Here is a 17,208-nt window from a genome sequence, read left to right on the forward strand (position 1 = left end):
TGGAATATTATTGTTCTATTAGATACCAGTAGAGATGGGAATTCAGGGAAGCCTGGAAGAATTTGCATGAACTGATGCTGAGTGAGATGAGCAGAACCAGAAAGACATTGTATACCCTAACAGCAACATGGGGGTGATGACCAACCTTGATGGACTTGCTCATTCCATCAGTACAACAATCAGGGACAATTTTGGGTTTTCTGTGATGGAGAATACCATCTTTATCCAGAGAAAGAATCATGGAGTTTGAACAAAGACCAAAAACTATTACCTTTAATTTTAAAAAAAAATTTAAAAAAATGTTATTTTATCATGTAATTCTGCTATCTCTTACATCTTTCTTCCTTAAAGATATAATTTCTCTCTCATCACACTCAGCTAAGATCAATGCGTACCATGGAAATATTGTAAAGACTAACAGACTGCCTTCTTTGGGGGGGGGAGGGAAGATTGGGGGGAAAAATTGTAAAACTCAAAATAAATAAAATCTTAAAAAAAAACTTTAGCCCCCTGCATCTATGTCACTTGGACATTTTTAATCATGAGTTTGATTTCTTTTCTTCTTTTAAAAGTCTATCAACCTGAAAGATTTAATTTTTTTCTTGAAAATGGTAATATTTACCTTTATTTTATTCTTTTTTTATGGAGATTGTTTTTTTTAAAACATTAAGGATGCTTACTTTGGGTTTATTCATGTCTGGTTCTTCTCCCCTAAGATATGCTTCAACATTTTTATTCTGAAGGAATTCCAATTCGTTCCATTGATAATTAGTCTCAAATTTGTAGAAATATATTATTTGAGGCTGATTCTCTGAATATACTATTTAATTTTCTTTTCTGATTTCTTATGTCTTTGGAGCAATTCTGAGCTATATGAATTGAATTTTTTTCATAGCTAAAACTCTTGTCCCTAATAAAGGGTACTGTAATTTTGCTAATCATTGAGATTATGAAATTTAAAACATTGGAGTTTTAAGTGTAGAGTTATTTTGTCCTTGAATAGTTGAGTTACATTATTTTCTGGCATAAAGTAATTCAAGTTTATTTAATGCATAATTTTCCTTATGTTATGCCATCACATCTTATCTTTGAGGTCCTTTTGGCTTATATAGAATTCACATGTTCTCTTGAAGTTTTTACCATTACATTGTCCTCTGCCATATTTTCTTCCCTTTCTCTATTCCCTCTACTCTTATTGAAAAAGTATTATTATTTCTTTGTCCAAATACGGACAAAGGCTTTTTATTTAAGTCTTTTCTTCTTACTCTAAAAATCCCTATTTCTTTGAAGAAATTGTCCATTATGTCTTCTTTTATTATTTCTGCTTTGAGAACTCTAATTTCCAAGCCATTTTCATTCAAAATCTCATAAAAATTTTAAATTTTAGTTCCCATTTAAATAATTTTGAAGTTTCTTACTTTTATTTTGTGATTTAGAGGGATGGGGCAGTCTCCAGAATCCTCTTTTTTGGTGAACTTTGGCTCATTTTCCTTGATAAAATTTTTTTTCATTGTGGTCTGGCTCTTTTGTCCTTTTATCAATTATATTCATTATTCTTTTTTTCTTGACTCTCAATTTATTTACTTGTGAGCAAGGTTTTTATTTATATTTTCAACTTTTGATTTCAATTTTTTCCTTATATTCCCAGATTCTTGTCTCTGATTTTCTTCCTGGCTTTTTAGCTCCTTCCCCTTTGACAGTTGCACAGATTTTCCCAAAGGTAGATAAATGACTTTTTTTCCCTTCAAATGGCATGTTTGAGGACCCTGGCTAGGTTTCTACCACAGCAAAGTAATAAGTCAACATAAGCCCTGGTAAACATTCAGTTCCTTTTACTTGCACATGGAGGGATTCTCCTATCCAACCTATTCTGCAACAGTGCAGAGTTGCCTGGGTTATCAAACCACTTTTGTTACTACATGTGTTTTCTTTCCTTTTCATAGAAGTAAAGAATCAATACCCCTTCTTAGGAGTAATGAAAAGTTCATGTTGAGACATTGATATAGGAAAAAAAGCTAGTACCTGAAGCATGGGCCTGAAAAATTGTTTGTGCTTTGTAGAGAGCATGAAGATAATGCTATTTCATGAGATTTTTGCCTTTTATGGTGTTTTGTTAATAGTGGTAGTCTGTTCTGTTTTGTTTTATTTTATATTGTAAAACTAACTTTAGGTATTCTATATTTGGCATATAACTCCTTTTACTGAGGTTTTTGCACGAAAAAACTTGCTGAAAATAGCCCCTTTACCATTTTGAAGATATATGAATAAGTTATACATATGTACTATTTGTATGTATATATTTATGACTTTCATCTGAGGATCAGTTTAGCTTAGATGTGAGAAAGCATGTTCCTTTGCTGGTCATAAGATGATTAATTTCAACAGAAACTGAAAATCTTTCTACTTTTTTTAAAAGTGTGATGTGCTGGGCATTTAGGTAGCTCAGTAGATAGAGCACCAATCCTGGAGTCAGGAGGACCTGAGTGACCTCAGACACTTATTACCTATCTGAGTGACCTTGGGCAAGTCACTTAACTCCATTGCTTTGAAAAAAAAAGAACATCAAAAGAAGTGTGATGTGTTATGACAGAGTACATACAAAAATATGAAAACTCAGGTAATTAAAGTATTGAATTTTAAGAAAAGAATAGTAAAAATAAAAACTTATGTACTCATCTTAATTCTATATTAATTTGCTCAAGATACTTGACTTCACTCTAGTTAATTTAATTTTCACTTAATTTAATCATCATTAAAAGGTATCTCTATTTGCTCAAGTGTGCTAAAACTGAATAAACTGAAACTAAGAAGAAAACTTAATGACAACAAAAGGGAAGATTTTTTTAACCAATCCTGAAAAAAAAAGAATTCTATCAAAGAAGGATAAGATCACTGCTTAGAATAGATAATTAAATACAGCAAGTATAAAAAATTGTTCAACTGTAAATTTGTTTTATGTATCAAGAAGAATAGTCTTTTGATAGGAAAGGACAAAACAAAAAATCATTAATAGGGAGTCAATGTTAAAGATATATAGGAAGATATTAAGGAAGCATCTAGCTATCTCTCATGAGTTCAAAGTCCAAAGCTAAGATGACTTCTAACCTGAAGTATTAGAAGAAATGACAAATGTGATTGATGAGTCACAACCAATGATCTTTGAAGGACTTTTAATAGCACAGAGGACTTTTAGTCATTTTTTGTGAGAATACCAGAGCTAAGTAGACACTGTGAAATGTAAACATAAAAATAAAGCTAAAATTAGAAAATAAAATGCCTATGAACCATTGGAAAGGGCTATAAAATAATGAGTTTGTTTCATTCTAATAATGGAAAAGAAGCATATCCCTTCAGAATTTTAATGTCTTTAAGGTTTATAGAGAAGGCTAAATAAGACAAATATAGGTCTTGGGTTGCAGTACTATTCTATGTTAAGAGAAAAAAATAAATGAACAGAAAAAGGGGAATATAGTAGGAGGAAAGAAGAATAAGGGGAGGGAACTTTCTTTTCCAGATAATAATACTTTGAGTGAGATGAAGAATTTAAAAAGAAGGACTAGGAAAATAAGCATCACAAAAATCTTACTTTCATTTGAACCAGACAAAGAAGCTTTGAAAATACAGATTCAGAACTCACAAATACATAGATACAGAACTTAGTAGGGAAAGTAGGAAGATTCAGGGAAATGGGTGAGGGTAGTTTAAAAAGAAGAGCAGAATCAATGAAGAATTATTAGTAAGAAGAACAAATTTTCATGTCAGAGGGTATGGCATGAAGGGAATTAAAGTTAAAAAAAGGAATAGCATTAGGCAAAGGGGAAAAACAGGAAAGAAGCTAGATCATTTTGTTTATATTTCATTACTATTAATTAAGTTCCCCCCATTTACCATAATCTTTTGTGTAAAGAGAATTAAGAAGAAAAGAGAGCAAAAAATTCAACAGAATAGTATTGAAAAAATACACATTTAATAATCATAACTGTAAACATGAAGTGGGTTACTAAGTAGCACAGCATTTAATATTCATTTAGTAGAGATCAGAACCAAATAAGACTTCTTTATTCATTCCAAAAATAAACAAAGCCTTGCCCTAACATGAAGTCCCAAATTATGAAGTCCATAAAAGTAGCAAAAAGAAAAATCAACATTGAAAAAGAAATATTTAGGAACTAGGGTAGTCCAAGAAATAAGCCCAAATGATGAGCACATCTATATGCAAAGCATCAAATACAAGCAGAGATTTGGCATAAACTCTACTAAAATTCCTGGAAGAAGAAAAGCAAGAGCTTTAAAATGATCATTTAAGTGAAATGAGAGTAAAGTAAAGAATTGGAAAGATAATAAATTGAAAATTATAGGAAAAGCAAAATTTTACTCAAGTTAATATGTTCCTTGAAAATTAGATTGGACTAAAGAAAAATAAAAACATTCTATGAGATAAAAATATTAATATGAAATCAAAGACCAAAATTTTTTCATAAAAAGATGCCTTCTATCAAAAAAGAACTGAATGGAAAAACAATTAAAGGAGAGATCATTTAAAAATTATCTAACTACCTGAAAATTTCCACCACAAAATGGCAAGATAACATATTGACAAGTTCTACTAAGATGATAATATATATTCACAAAAATCACTGCAATGGGTAAAGTCATTCAATTAAAAAACGCAGGGCTTATGGCAGAATGGGTCTAAAGGTAGAATGCTTAAAAATTTTGTCAGTGAAACATTTTAAAAAATAGGAGTTTAATTTTTAAAATGTGAGCATAGACTACCTGGTCATGTGAACAACAAGATGGAGGACTAGATTTTCTTTTCCTTTACCAAAAGTAAGAATTATGCACAAAGGATAAAACAACTTAAGGTGTCTCCAGATCTAGAATACCTTGAATCCAAAATGTTAGCCCTAAAACACGTGAACTAATGCTCATTGACCCTGAGATCACTCAACTCCTTCCCCCTACTTTTTATGCTAATAGCTAGCACTAAGGTTGCACCAAAAACATAATATAGATTTAGAACAGGCTTAAAAATAACTCACTCCCTAATTCCTTCCTCCCTCTTTCCAGTGCCATTGAGACCTTAGTACAAGAACCAAGTTGCAGAAATTTTCCATGACCATGAGAAACATCTGGTGTAGCCACCCCATTCAAGAGGAAAATCCTACCAGGAAACACAACCCCATAGTACCAAAAGTGAAAATCTAAGAACTTCTAGTGCTGGACAATAGAAATTAAAAACAAGGCAGTGGGGCAGAAAAGCAGAACAGAGAATCATGTGTATTGGGGGCATAGGGGAGGATAGTGTAGTACTTCTGTAAGCTACAGAGTAAGACCATAGCATCCAGTTGGATCCAATTCTGACTATACTAAAGTCAATTGGGACAGGAACTTACACTGGTGTAGTATAAATTGTCTAGCATTGGGAGCTTTAAGAGCCTTGCATTCAGCACCAAGGAATCAACAATTGGGGAAGAGGGAGTCAGAAACTGAGTTATAGGGGAAAGTAGAGATAAGGGAAAAGTTGAAAATACTAAAAACTTCAGGAAGAATAAAACTCAAAAACCTTGAACATAAGCAGATAAATCAACAGGAAAAACAATGACAACTGGAGAAATTCCAGATCTAGTAAGCAATATTACAAAGAAAAGGAATGGGGGATTAATTAAACTCTTGATGAGACCAATGACCCTATGAAATCTAAGGAGAACTTTTGAAGAACAACCTGCTGTTTCTGAGTGATTCAAAAGAGAAATTAGATTTATAATACCAGAATTTATGACCTACAAGCCAAAAATATTGAGCAGAATAAAAAAAATGGAATCTACAATAGTAAACAACAAAAAATTAAGGATATTCCATAGAATTTTCAAGGGAAAAGGGCATATTCTTAAAACATATACTACTGCACAAACGGCAACAAAAATGTGCATACCCTTTGATCCAGCAATACCACTACTGGGGCTATACCCTGAAGAGATTATGAAAAAGGGTAAAAACATCACTTGTACAAAAATATTCATAGCAGCCCTGTTTGTGGTGGCAAAGAATTGGGAATTGGATAAATGTCCTTCAATTGGGGAATGGCTTAGCAAACTGTGGTGCATGTATGTCATGGAACACTATTGTTCTATTAGAAACCAGGAGGGATGCGAATTCAGGGAAGCCTGGAAGGATTTGTATGAACTGATGCTGAGTGAGATGAGCAGACCTGGAATACTAACAGCAACATGGGGATGATGATCAACCTTAATGGATTTATTCATTTCATCAGTGCAACAATCAGGCATAATTTGGGGCTATTTGTGATGGAGAACACCATTTGTATCCAGAGAAAGAACTGTGGAGTTTGAACAAATACCAAAGACTGTTATCTTTATTTAAAAAAAAAAACATTATCTTATTATGTAATTGTTATCTCTTATACTTTATTTTTCTTCCTTAAGGATATGATTTCCCTCTCATCACATTCAACTTAGATCAATGTATACCATGGGAAACAATGTAAAGACTAGCAGACTGCCTTCTTTGGGAGGAGGGAATCACACTGGGAGGAAATTGTAAAACTCAAAAAAGCACATACTACTATGTTTAGCCTATGTCAAATATCAAAGCATTTGGTCCAAGAGGTGGAGGAGAATGCATCACTGATGGTCTCTTCATCTTTCATCAGTTTTCAGGCCTGCAAAAACACATTAACAAAATGGAAAAAGAGAAGATTAATGAATTAATTAAATATTAATTTTAAATATTGGAAATGCAACAAAACAAATTTAAAATCCTAGGGGAAATAAATAAATTAGAAAAACAAAAAATAAAACTAAAATTTGAAGAAAAATTCTTTAGCAAAGTATATTTTTTCCATGCTCAAAATTCTAAAAATAGGTATGTATGGAGAGATTTTCTTTATTATCATAAAAATTATCCATCTAAAACCAAAAGCAAGCATATTGTGCAATCAAGATACACTAGAACTTATTCTGTTAAACACAGGAATAAAACAAGGATGTCCACTGTCCCACTATTATTTGAAATCATCCTGGAAATGCTACCAAAAGTAATATGACAAGAGAATGAAATTAAGTAAATAAAGATAGATAAATATGAGTTCCCTATTTATATGATGACTTGAATGGAAAATCTAGGGAATCAATACTGACACTAATTGACACAAGTAATAGCTTCAGCAAAGCTTCAAACTACAAAATAAATCCTCAAAGATAATAGTATTAGTTCTTTCTATGGCAGCTAAGAATTGAAAATCCAAAGGATGTTCATCTTTGGGGCAATAGCTTAACAAGCTATAATATGTGATTTTAATGGAATATCATTGTACTATAGAAAAAGACAAGCAGGATGATTTCAGAGAAGCCTAGAAAGACTTATATAAACTGATGCATAATGAGGTGAACAGAACCAAAGAGAGCATTGTTCAGAGTAATAGCAATATTATTCAGTGTTTTGGTTATTTTCAGCAATACAATGATCCATGACAAATCCAAAAGACTAACAGTGAAGCATTGCTAGCTGCCTTCAGAGAAAGAACTGATATCAATGGAATAGACTGACATATCTATTTTTAACTTTCTTACTTTTACTTACTTTCTTTTACTTTTCTTACTTTACTTTTACTTGCTTTTCTTTTACTTATTTTAACTTTCTTACTTTAACTTACTTTTTCTTTTATTTGAGTCTTCTTGTACAAAATGGTTAATATGGAAATGTTGCATAAAACTGCACATGTTTTACCTATATCTGTTTGCTTACTATCTCAGGAAGGGGGAGGGAAACTCAAAACCTAAAAATAAAAATGCTAAAAAATTTCAAAAAACCAATATTCTATATAATAAAAAGCACAAGAAGCAACCATAGAAAGGAATACATAAAATCTCTGAGGGATCAAATTTCCAAATCATCCAAAAGACTTTCATAGAATAAATTATGGAATGTTCCTTAAAGTAACAAAGAAAAACAATTAAAATTGAGAATTATTCAGTGCTCATTGGTAGCCCATACCAATATAGATCCCTTGGGGAATAGCTGGACAAACTGTATATGTGTATGTCAAGGAATATTATTTTATTCCAGCAAATCACAACAAGGTTGATTTTATAGAAACTTGAGAAAATCTTTATGAAATAATGCAGAGTAAAGTGTGTGTGACCAGAAGAACCTTGTATAACCCCACAGTAACTCTTTAAATGGAAAATAAACTTTTAAAACTTACTGAATTTAATCAATACAATGACTTATCTTATATAACTGCAGAATGTCAATGATGAAGCATGCTGCCTCCTTCTTAAGAGTGGATGGTTGCAGAATGAGACATTTGAAACATCAAGAATATATTGATTTTTTATGCTAATTAGTTATTTATTTTCTTTAATTGAAGGACATTTAGGGAGAGAGAGAGGAGGTGGGTTTTGCACACACAGACCCAAAAAAGAAATAAAATGTAGTTATTGGAATAGTGTAAAACAAAAATTAGAGAGATGAAAGATCAGAAGAAAACACAGAAAAGAACAGTTTTGAAAATGTTGGATTTTATTTATACACACATGTTGCAAAATAAAACACAAATTGTATACATTTTTTAGAATATCAAAGATTCAATTAATATTTGCAGATTATTTAATAACTATAATTAATATAATTATAAAGAACTGATGAATATTTTGCATTTTTCTTCTTCCAGGGGAACCATGGGCAAAGAATTCAATGTCTATTGGCCAGTCTCCTGGAGATCAATGAGCACTGGTGAAGTAATGCTACTGACTGATAATGGGACCCATTATTACTAGAACATACTTTTCTTGTCACTGCTGTTTATTCTTCATAGTGGAAGAGGACTAATGGCATCAAAATGTTTGGGTCAAGATACAGTGTGTTCCATACCAACTTGGAATGTTCTAACACAAGTTGGGTGTAAGTAGTCCATGTGAACATTTGGTGAGGGCAAGAAGAATTCTCTAAATTTGTGCATCTCATATTTTTTTCTTTGTTTTTCTGTTTTGCTCATAGAGAAAGGGTAATCTCACCGTGTTGGACATTCCTATGCCAGTGTCTCCCAAGTCTCACAAATAATATTAAAGAGTCCTTCAGAAAGATCTTGAGAATGTCCTTGTACTGCTTCTTCTGACCTCCCTCTGAGCACCCGCCATATGCAAATTCTCCATAAAATAGTCTTTAAGGTAAATGTACTTTTGGCATTTCCTATCACTACAGCTCAGGAAGAGACACGTTTCAATAAATCTCAATTTAGCTAGCCTTAAAACTGGTAGGATGGAAAATATTGGGAAGAGGGGTAAATACATGAAGGAACAAGGTCTATGCTCTCTCTGCTTCTAGGAGATTTCATAAGGGGGGAAAGGGAGCATAGTAAGATTGTCTCCAAAGACGTGTTTACAAAGTTCCTTAATTTGTTTTTGGGACATCATCCATATGCTCGTCTCTTAATGAACCACTTGGTAGTATTTTAGTTGTTAATTACTTCAAAATCCTCTTCAATTCTGAAAATTCCCAGATTAGACATCTGAGAAGTACCCAATCATTTTCCAAATAAATTTTGTTGTATTTTGTACTTGTTATTACTCATTTCTATGTGTTTTATTCCACATTTGGTTTAATACCATATTTTAAAGGTTTTCTTAATGTTTGTTTTCATATATTTACTAAAATGCTTGACTTTATAACCAGTGCCTGCCTTTGTATCTATAACAGTTACATAAAACAAGAGGTAAGTTAGGAAAATTTATGAGTCATTATACTATTTAGAAATACTAATGAAAGCATACATTATTAGAATAAGCTAAAATAAATTATTACTAAAATATGATCAAGACATATAAGTATCCTAGTATATATAACTATTGTCATGTTTTCATAAAGACAAGGTATTTCTAAAATAAAGCTTCCAATCTCAATAACATGGAAATGACCTTGGAAATGTCCTTCAAACTTATCTAGATTCTCTTGATTACATTTACTAAAATGCTATAGAGGAGCAGTCAATCATTAAACACTTAGAATTCTGTATTAACACTGGACCAATTGCCCATAAACAAAATAATCTGAAACAAACTGCTTCCATATGGTTTAATTCTATACTTAAAGTCTATTTTATAAGCTATCTTAAGTCCAATATGACATGAAACTAGTCATAACATTATAGAAATTTTCAAGTTTTATAAAATGTATAGAGATTACAGTTTTAACCTCAATTTAAAGTACTTCCTGAGAGATAAGCAAAACCTTTTTACATGAACTTTGAAGGGGAAAATTTAAACACATGAAATAATAGACAAATGAAACACATCAACATTAAGGAAAACTTCAAGCAAAATAATATTATTCTCTGTACAGCAGAGAAAAAAATGTTGAAAATTTAAATGAAACTTTTCTTCTTCCTCTGTTCTATTCTGTAAGGTCAGAAGTTTGTAACCTAGGGTCTATGAACTCATTTTTGTCCTTGTTTTAAAATATTTAAGTAACTATTTCAATATAATCAGTATCAAGGGGTCTAACCACAAAACTTTTACTTATATTTCCTTCCTGACAGCAAGTAAAGCACAGGAGGGTAAACAGGTATCTTCTTTGTCTGCTATCAATTGCTATATGTCTGTGAACACATAGTGCCTCTTTTTCTTTTGTATTTATTCTAAAAGACTATTCTGAGAGAATATTAACAAAGAATTTGAGGGAACCAAAGACCCATAATAAATCCCACCAGCAACTTATATAGGTTGCAGTAAAAATAATTGTTGACAGATTTGGAAAGAAAATCACGAAAAACAGTTATGACTTCCATGTGATAAAGAGATAGGTGTTGATTCCAGCCTCTAGACAGGGAGCACTATTCTGAATAAAATTCACTATGAGAAAAAAAGAATTCCCAATAACCAGGAGCCATGAATTTTCTTTTTCGATCAACATCTTTGACTCATCTTACATGTGGAATTTTTGATCCCTGTATTTGTCACAAGCAGGCCACAGATGAATTCAGACCCATGTATCCAACTAGATTTCCATGTGGAGAGATTTATATGAGATATAATAAAACTTATTTATGTAAATGTAAATCAGTTTTACCCAAGGATAAAATCCTAAGAAGTTGTTAACCATCATCTAAAGAACCCAACCTACCAGTGTGAATATAGAAAAGAAGTAGTGCTTCCAGAGAGGGAGTTACACATATAATGGGCATAGCTATCTCAAAAAGGATAAAAGTCCTAGATGCTAATAACAAGGTGAACAGTGAGAATCAATTATGTGTCTAGTTTCTCCAGACCTGGAAAATATTCCTGGACTTCCAGCAACAATGAGGGCCAAATCCCATCTCTCCAAAGGATCAGCATAATAAATCAGTCATCAAGTTATGAATCAGATGAACTTAAAACTTCCATGATCTCTGTGCATCTGCTTATAACAAGATAAAGGGTACTTATGATATAGAGCACCATGGATAACCCAAAAATCCTAGCTCAAAAGTGGAAATAGGGGTTCAACTTGAAAACTCATGTGTGCCTAAAGAATGATTGGAGAAAGAATATGAGAGCATGCCCAGACCAACATATAATCCATGTAAATGATTTTGAACCTTATGCAGTGGAGTCTCAGAAAATTGTTGCCTCAAAAATGGAAGACCATAGGAATAATTTGAAAGAACATTTGATCAATCATAATGTCATAGGATCTTATCCTCTAGTAAGAAGAATGAGTGGACTATTGGATTTTAAATAAGAGAATAAAATTGCATCACTATATCATGCCATATGTTCAAGATAACCTGGACTTTCTATTGGACAGTTAGTAATGCTCAGGATTAAACCTGTGAAGAATGGGTCCTATCAGAATTTCATGGCAAAGTCATAAAAGTTAAAAAAAAAATAGTCCATAAATCCTGTGGGATTCAGTCAGTTTAAATTAATAATCCAAGTGATTTCTGGGTCTCTGCCTCTTTTAAAAATTCATGGGGTGGCTAGGTGGCACAGTGGATAGAGCACCGGCCCTGGAGTCAGGAGTACCTGAGTTCAAATCCGGCCTCAAACACTTAATAATTGCCTAGCTGTGTGGCCTTGGCAAGCCACCTAACCCCATTGCCTTGCAAAAACTAAAAAAAAAAAATCATGAAAATTATTGGAATAGACTTGGATTCAGAAGTAGATTAAGGGTTTACCTGCTGTATGATTCTGGGCAAAACAGTAATTATCTTTTCTCCAGTTTCATCACCTGTAAAAAAAGGGAATTAAACTCAATGATCTAGTATTCCTTTTAGCTCTAAATCTATAATGCATTGATCTCTTGAAATTGGAAGAACATGAAGATTGAATAAGTTGACAAGAAAACTCAGATCTAAACAAATCAGTGTAATAGTTCAACATATTCCAGTTATCTTCAAATAATTGTTGGTGAGAATAAATGCAGAAGGATCCAAAAGAAGTGAAAACAGTCAAGGAAATGGAAAGTGACTTTCAGAGAGTCATTTAATATTTTAAAAAAAAGAATAAGCTTCTTTCTCTGAGGGTACCTTATTGTCCAGGGATGGTAGAAGATAATGGATAATAGGGTCTTAGTCCTTTTTCTCCTCTTCCTCCTCCTCCTCCTCCTCTTCATCTTCATCATTGCTTTCATATTACATTTAAACTTTAAAGTCCAAAGTCTTTAAAAGTTTTACAAGTATTATTTCATTTTATCCTCACAACTGAGGGGGGTAGGTGCTATTATTATTATTTTTCCCATTTTATATATGAAAGAAACTGAAAAGAAGTCAAAAACCTTGCCAATGGTAACATGGCTATTAAATAACTGAAGCTGACTTTAGATACAGGTCTTTGTGACTACAAGTCTAGTAATCTGCCTTTTTTGGTACTACCTAAGTACATAGTTCATAGTTTCATAGGATTGTGTGAATATTAAATACCATAATATATTCTAACTGATCCAGGATTATTAGTGTTGTCTAAGGCCTAATATTCCATGACCAGAACTCTATGATTTTTGGATTCTTACACCAAGGAAGAACTCAGAAGCTGATACAGAATAGATAATTCTGGCACAAAATGGAAACAAATTTAATTGCTCTTCTTTGATGTTAGACAAGAGAGTGTAAATATTAACAAGCTTTGAAATGTCCGTATTTAGACTCTTCATCTATGGAAAGAATTAGTAAAGCTTGAACAATGCCCCAAGGAATAGTAGACCCTGGAACAGTTATATGGCTCAGGGGATAGATTGCTGAATCTGGAGTCAAGAAACCATGAGTTCAAATCTGGTCTCATTCTCTAACTATGGGACCCTGGGAAAGGAAATGGAAAATCATTTGAGCATTTTTGTCAAGAAAAGTCCATAGATAATATGGTCCCCAGGGTCATGAAGAATTAGACCTGATTGAATTACTAACTTTCAAAGGTGATAGACCCAATGAGGTAGGCAAACACTCTTATGAATATTGCATTGTTTTTGCAAAGCCCCACTCATTTCTTAAGACTATTTCATTGACAGTAGGATTGCACAGCCATTCAATGACATTGTCTAATTTGATTTTCCACTAAACCTCTATCTCATGTTTTCCTTAGACATTAAGATTTCCAAGTAAGATTCACGAATTGCTGTCAATGACTCAAAGTTATAACATTGCTTGGATATTAGCTTTTATGATCTCAGACCATGACTAGGTTGTAGGGTTGACTTGACTAATTCTATAATAAGGTAATTTAGTCGTTGAGAAGCTTTCATGCTTCCATATTTGGAAAAATGATGTGGGACAGAGGAAAGAGTATTGGATTTTTTGAGTCAGATAACCCAGATTCAAATCCCAGTTCTACCATTTTCTACCCATTTAACCTTGAACAGGGTATTCAATCTCTTAGCTTCAATTTTCCCTCATGTTAAATGAGGACATTGGACTCAGTTCAGTTGTTTTTCAGTCATATGACCTGAGTTGGGGCTTTCATGGCAAAGATACTATAGTAGTTTGCCATTTTATTTTACTTTATACATGAGGAAACTGAGGCTAACAGGGTTAAGTAACTTCCTCAGGATCACATAGTTTGTAAATGTCTGAGGTTGAATTTGCATTAAGGAAAATGAGTCTTCCTGATTCCAGATCTAGCACTCTAGAACATTCCTAAGGTCCTTTTCTGTTTTCAAGCTATAGTCAATTGATGCTATAGACTTCAGAGTATTCCTCATTTGGCAAACATGGTTTTGGTTCAAATGTCAGCAAATAGGAAGTGGTGATATTCTCAGTAGTGTAATATAATGGGATACGAAAGTCTACATGCTGAATTCACTAGATCATCTGCTTAGGCTTCACGGTAATCAGCATGTTTAACAGGTATGATTAAAATATGCTGGCTAGGGGTGGGCATAAGGCCTTGTCAAATATAATGAGTATAGTTTTAAAGCTTTTAATTCTTATCAGAGGCAAAAAAGTCTGGAGACAAGAAGAACTGGGTTGAAATTTGATCTCAGACACTCATTACTAATTGTTTGACTCTGGGGAATTCATTTAACCTCCTGGAGTTTCAATATGTCCAGTTTTTAAATGGGGGTTATAATAGCATCTACCTCATAGGATTGTTGGGAGGATCAAAAGATATAAAATTTCTAATGTGATTAACAAAAGATCAGGCACATAGTAGTAGAAGATACTTCTCTTATCCCTTTCTCTTCTCCCTGCCAATTTGAAGCCTTCCTTTAGTAATTTGTTTCTGATATGAAGACCTTAATCAGGGGGAGCTATAGATAGAGAGAAATATCACCCCATTGCACCTTCTGCAAGTGCTATGTCTTCAGGTCATACTAGCTAAAAGGAGTAGTCAGAAAGTAAGCAATAGGCTAAAAGCACTAATGATTTCAAGCAGATTAAAAAAAAACCTAGGGCATAAGAAGATAAATCAACAGAGAAGATATTAATATTACAGAGAATATGAACACCAAAACATCCACAAGATTACAAAAATAACTGTAAATATTAAAGACAAAGGAAAATGAACTAATATCTGAGTAAACACAGAATTGTATAGATTCCAAGGAGACCAAGAGAATAGTACCAAGATGATCCAAGATGACTCAGAAGAGAAATGAGAACTTTGAAAAAAAAGAATGAAAAGAAAAAAAAAGGCAACTAGTAAATATCTGAGGCCAAATTTAAACTCTAGTCTTCCTGGTTCCTAGACCAGAACTCTAAACACTATATCACTTATTTGCATAAAAATGCATTCTAAAGCATTTGGAATACAAATTTGCTAAGGTAAAGAATTATCTGATTTTTAAAAAGTCAGTATCATTAATCATTTGATCAAATAAGAAAATTTAAGCCTCAAAGATCTCCCAAGAGAACATGACAAATTAAAGCACATAGATACCATAATGCATAACATATGACAACAGTACTTCTTAGAATTACTGAATATAAAAATAGAACATAAATTGAAAGACTTCACAAATCACTTTATCACATAAATTTAACCAGAAAGACTGAGTACAATAATAATTTTTTCAAGATAATAATAATGATGAGTTAACTTGGATATAATCAATGTTAGATGGGATATGAGGAAAAAGAATACTCTAAAATGTTAATAAGCTACAGTCAACCTGACAGAAATTTGGAATTCTGTAAATAAAGTAACTAAAATATTTATAATCTAATAGCTGTATCAAAATATTTTATTGCTAAATATATACCTTCAAGGAGATCATTGACCTCCCACCTCCCCAAAAAAGAATGAATAGAAAGTGGTAACAAAGAATCCTCATAAAGTAGAGATAGCCATCTGTTACCAAATAGTTGAACAAACTGTGGCAAAAGGTAAACAATGAATATTATTGTATCATAAGATATAACAAGAATGAAGAATATAAAGAAGCTTGAAAAGGCTTACCAGAGCTGATAGAAAGAGAAATAAGAAAAAAACACACAATAACTAAAAAAAAAATCACAAAACAGTTTAAAATGAATGTTGTAAAATTATAAAGAATTTTCTTGGTCCCCAAAAAGAGAGTTAAAAAGAAATTCTCATTTCCTTTCTAGATTTGGGAAGGTATATGGTACATAAAATACCACATGATATTTTCTTGATATATTGATGTATTTCAGAATTTTTATCTTTTTAAGAATATTTTTATTATAAATTATGGCTCCTTTCAAAGGAAAAGTAAAAAATATAGAAGTGAAGAGCTAAATGGAATATAAATATATTTTAAATAGTTTGTATATCTAATAATAATAATAATGTGTTCCACATCTTATCAATAAATTACTCTAAAATCTAAACCAAGAAAAAGCAAAGGAAAATTGATTTTGTTCTATTTATGTGAGTCTCACAACTCACCTTATCTCCATGTCTTAAAACGTTACTATAATGAAATGAACAAAGAGTAAAGTAACCCAGCATGAAATAGTTGCTATTGTCTATTGTTGTGCCAACTGTACTTATGCTTCTTTATGTCCAAGAGTCACTTGACCATTTCTTACTGCAGAATAAGTTAGTCTATCTGCAAGTGTCCATCAAGATTGGGCAGGTGCGATTAATCAATTGATGTTCCCATTTTAATTTCTCATAGTTCTTTTAGAGGCCCACTATGATGTGAGATAATTCGTGTGCAGATATGTCTACATTTAATGTTTATATTTCAATTGATTAATATATTTTTTTGAAATTTATTTTCATGATGCTGTTAAAATTGTTTTACCTCATATAAGAGTATATGTACCTTCTTGTTTCACAGAATTATAAATTTCAATCTGGAAAAGGACCATAGGGGTTATTCAGTCTGACTTCATTTTATAAATAAGAAAACTAAAGAATAAAAAGGTTAATAAGTATCACAAAGTTATTAAGTGTCTGAAGCAGAATTTTAATGCAGGCCTTCACTTCAGATTGAGCATTCTATCCACTATGCCATCTGTTAGTTTTGTTGTCTTGTTTGGTTTTGTAACTTCTTTTACTCTCAGCAAAATATGAAGCATTGTGCTATCTAGTTTGCATATCTTTAAATAGCATCCACTTAAATAATTGCCAAAACATGATTTTTCAACAAAGATAACAAAATGGGAAGTTTTAAAGGAAGGTCCATGCACATATAGTTCTCTAACAACAACAAATAGGAGAAGATTTATCTAATAACAAATAAGAGAAAATAAATAAAGAGGAAAAGCTTGCAATAAAATTAAAATCTGTCATGTAAATTGAGGAAGCTAAA

This window comes from Macrotis lagotis, chromosome X (assembly GCF_037893015.1).
Source record: "Macrotis lagotis isolate mMagLag1 chromosome X, bilby.v1.9.chrom.fasta, whole genome shotgun sequence".
Taxonomy (NCBI): Eukaryota; Metazoa; Chordata; class Mammalia; order Peramelemorphia; family Peramelidae; genus Macrotis; species Macrotis lagotis.